The sequence below is a fragment of the Sinocyclocheilus rhinocerous genome, unplaced genomic scaffold (genome assembly GCF_001515625.1).
Source record: "Sinocyclocheilus rhinocerous isolate Xijiao unplaced genomic scaffold, SAMN03320098_v1.1 scaffold3, whole genome shotgun sequence".
Classification (NCBI taxonomy): domain Eukaryota; kingdom Metazoa; phylum Chordata; class Actinopteri; order Cypriniformes; family Cyprinidae; genus Sinocyclocheilus; species Sinocyclocheilus rhinocerous.
Genome location: NW_015658759.1, coordinates 1,307,069 through 1,311,255, shown reverse-complemented (window position 1 = coordinate 1,311,255; position 4,187 = coordinate 1,307,069). Strand labels below are relative to the sequence as shown.

Here is a 4,187-nt window from a genome sequence, read left to right as displayed (position 1 = left end):
AACGCTATTTTTTTCCATATGGAAGCCCCCAAATATTTTTAAATAGGCCTATATTATATATTTTAAGAGCCTTGTCTAAGGAAATATGACTGAAGAATATTATGAATGTAATATGCCTGCCTGAAGAAATACATCCGCCACTTTTTCAAGAGATATTACTTACAAATAGGGAACAAATACTTTCAACATAATTTTATATGTATCCTTATAACGAATTATACAAACAAAAATAAATAAATAAAACAAACCATATTACCTGTAATTCGTCATATATATGCTATTCATATATTATTACAGTAACGCATAAGCAAATTAAATGCACACTTAATTCAGCGTATTTTAAAACTGAGTTTGAACTTCCAACGCTTTGCAAATAAAACTCTATATAAAATATATTATTTTATCATCTTTCCGTTTTAGTGTTAAAAATCCATTCATAAATGCAATATGCTATTACAACTTCTTAACATTCTACAATCTATCATTTATAATCAACCAGATTTTAATTTAAAGGTATATCTATTCATTAATTTGATTTGCTTGTGTTAATCGATTAATTTAATCTATTCATTTAACAAAGAATATTAGACGGACTGTATAAAATCTATTAAAAATATTTAAAAAGTAGCAAAGCGATTTTTACAACTCAAATGCATGTGTTCCTTCTCAGAAACACACTCTATGTTCCTGTACGATTGTCTGTTATATGCAGCATGATGCTATTTGCGTGTCACCTTCCTCACGAAGCTCTACGGGTGAAATCTGCACAAGAGCAGAAAAAATAAACTAAGGCGTACAGCAAGGCTTTTTGTAAATAAGTGACTGTGCGCCACCTCCTGGGGATTTAGAGAAGAGTTAGTAAGAAGCTAAATCTCCTTGTAGTCTAAAAATCACACCGAGTTCATTTAGAACACGTGATATTGTTCAACACAAAAGAAGTACAATTTGTTGTCAAATGAATTTCATTTTCACACATTTGCTTTAGGGAATTTTGCAGGGGAAAAAAAGAAATGACATGTGGGAAGAAGGCCTTTCCCATTGCTGACCTAACGCCATCATCTCATGGACAAAGACCGTAATTAGCGCGCTTTGACGGCGCGGGCTTGCAAATGTGGCATGTTCATTATCGCACCACTACTGCAGCCACTATGCATTTATCTCTTCTAGTAGGTCTTTCTCACCGCAGGCTCGCCGTGTACGGTTTAGATGGGAGAGAGAGAGAGGGGCTACAGACGATTCCAGTTACCTTGACACCCTAATAGACTGCCTTTCCTCAACCAGTGCAATCGAGCAAACCAGTGGAGCAAAAATCATTAGGTAAGCAACATAATCACAATAAGATCTCCCGCTTCCATCGGTGTAGCCTACCTCTGCCCTCTCTCAAGGCTACTCTATGTTTTTATACAATACTTTTGAGCTTTTGCCTCGCTCTTCTCGAAATCTTGTCACTTTCCTCCTCGTATACATCCTCCAGTTAAAAGAGATGCTGCTGACTTCACCGCTGTTTAATCTGCGCGAGGTAAATGACCTCTCGGATGAGCTCGGGTCGCTATCTGCGGCTATAGAAGTATGTTATCACCGTTATTAGAGCACGTTAAACAGTGGCTGAGAGTGTAGAGACACCGGGCGAAATTGGAAGCTTATTGTGTATATATATATATATATACATATATATATATATATATATGAGCATACTCAATGTTCACTACTATATCTCAACATAATTAATTTCCTTACAAACAGTGATCTAGTGCATGCATAACATTCCTTCAATACAGTATTTGTATTATTGTTTTCAACTCTGTGATATGAATGAATTCATGCTACTAAACATTACAGTTCAAAATACTTGTTGTGAGATTCATTGCTGCCAAGATAAGGAGATCTTGAAGAGACATTGAATATTTAGGCAGGAAGAGGCAAAACGGAGATGGTACTCCTGTCACATGTTATCGCGGCGGATGGAGGGGAACGGGGCACTGAGTTGTAACACAACAGATTACCTGAGCCTGTAGTCTCCCGAAGGATGTTTAAATAGAACATAGTCGCTCCTTTTCTCTCTACTTTTTCTCCCCACACCTTCATTTTCACTCGCGGGCCACTCCACCTACCCAACGTCATGTGCAATTTGCCCGAGTCTCTCTACTCAATAAACTGACATTGCGCTCATATTTCCTTTTGTTTCCCCGACGATAAAGGAGTGCCGTTCGCGATACTAGTACGGGGAGGGAATCGCATTTTGGTCCGCGTGTTTCTACAGACCTTTTTTCTTCCCTTTCCTCCCTTTTTTGGCGCACTGTGCCAACATGATTGATTGTGACTCGCAAACCGGGTGTCCAGCTCTGCCCAACAAATGACTTTGGCCCCTACCAGTAGACCTTGACCAGACAGAAATCAATATTGCACCATTAAAATCTATCAAAGAAGAGTTAAGGCTGCAGCTGTCCAAGGCGCCCTTTTGAACATTAAATCCGACACTTGTAGTACAGGGGTAATCAATATATAGTGGTTCACAGATCATTTGTGGTCACCTTTTTGGTCGTGATGGATACTCGGAGGAGTATAATTTAGTGGTTCTTTTACTGTTGTAGATATCCCATAGTATAACAAAAATATTATATATCTCTTCATTGTGTTTCCACTAATTTAGTGGAAATATAAGCCATTTTAGCCATAATGGACCAATGTTGCCAGAAAGAATAAAACGTTTGAGAGTTGACACAACACATAGGTGTTGTAAGATGACCGGGTTTACATGTGTTGTCTGCGGCCCAGTGATAAACTAATGAGCTAATGTTGACTATGTCCTGGCTTTGTTGTTCCTCGCAGCGCTTTCTGCTCATGCACATGATGGACGATACAGTTTGCAAGCTCATACATTGCTATAAAGCAGCTTATAGTGTCCTGTCACTCTGTATCAGCACCGGTGTGATGATAGACATGGTAGCACGATGTATTTCTTAACCTCGCAAATTGCCTTCAGAAAAAAAACATACAGCCATTGTAAGAAAAACGTGCACTGATGTGACTGATATTAATATATCAGGATTAATGGGTAAACGACACTTGTAGTACAGGGGTAATCAATATATAGTGGTTCACAGATCATTTGTGGTCACCTTTTTGGTCGTGATGGATACTCGGAGGAGTAGTGATTCATTTTGTCACCCCATTAAAGCGAACTGTGTCAAGTCGTTCCTTCATTTCATCTGGAAGAGATTCCTATTCCTCAAAGTATGAGGGAAAGTATATATGGGGGAAAGCAGCAAAGGGGGGTTGGTGGTAAATGAAGAGCACCAGCCTCCAGGTTCCCATTTCAATGAGAATCTATAGAGATTTTGTGTCCAGTGGAGTGTGAAAATCCCTTTGAGATAGAACAAACATTCTTGAAGGCCAAACCACACGGCAGATACATACAGAATAGATGGCGGAACATTTGCCAGCCATTACAGATTAAGTTTAACCTGGTCAAATAGTATTTCAGATATAAGCAACTATATGCAGCAACTGTGGATGTAATCAGACTGCAAAGTGCATTTAGTTAGCAGACAAAGCCAATTTTCAAAACTTGCATCAGTTAACAATATATTTACATATCTTTGATTATTGCTTTTTGTGTGTGATTCACTCAGGGCCGTCCTTAGGGGGGTGCAACTGGTGCGGCCACACCGGGCCATGCGGCGAATGGACCCCGGAACGCAGGTGAACCTATACAGCAAAATAAAAAGAATGGAGTCTGTTTATCATTAAAGAAGGAGCATGTTTTTCAGTAAACCTCATGAGCAGCCTGCTGCTGCGTGACACGATTACTTGTACTCAGAGACTGTATCCTGCTTTAACTGTACTGCTTTTCTAAAACCCATCCAGTGCCTCAAGCGATCGTCCGAGTTTTCTCAACCCATATGCTACATTTAATACCTGCTGCGACAAAGATTATTAGTTACATGCAACTGTCATTAAAAATTGATTTATTCACCCTCTGCAGGGAGCGGTTCTGCCCTCCTGATCACAAGAGTGTGCCTTAACAGTATGGTGGGCTTTCTCACAACGCAACCCCATACACTTAATATAAAAAATGTCAAAATGTGTTGCATTTGCATAGTTCATACCTACTCAACTTGCTAATAATCTGTGCTATAGATCTAGTATCTTTTCTAGATGCTTCTTAGACATGTTTATTCAATGCA

The 4,187-nt window shown here is 39.1% G+C and overlaps 1 long non-coding RNA gene across 1 annotated transcript; it reads left to right on the top strand.

Annotated features, from left to right (window-relative positions):
• The first annotated feature begins 976 nt into the window (after positions 1–976).
• On the top strand, positions 977–4,117 carry LOC107722966 (uncharacterized). The gene is made up of 3 exons (XR_001637872.1): positions 977–1,317; positions 3,633–3,702; positions 3,868–4,117. It is a non-coding gene; the product is annotated as an uncharacterized LOC107722966 (long non-coding RNA).
• Positions 4,118–4,187: the final 70 nt, after the last annotated feature.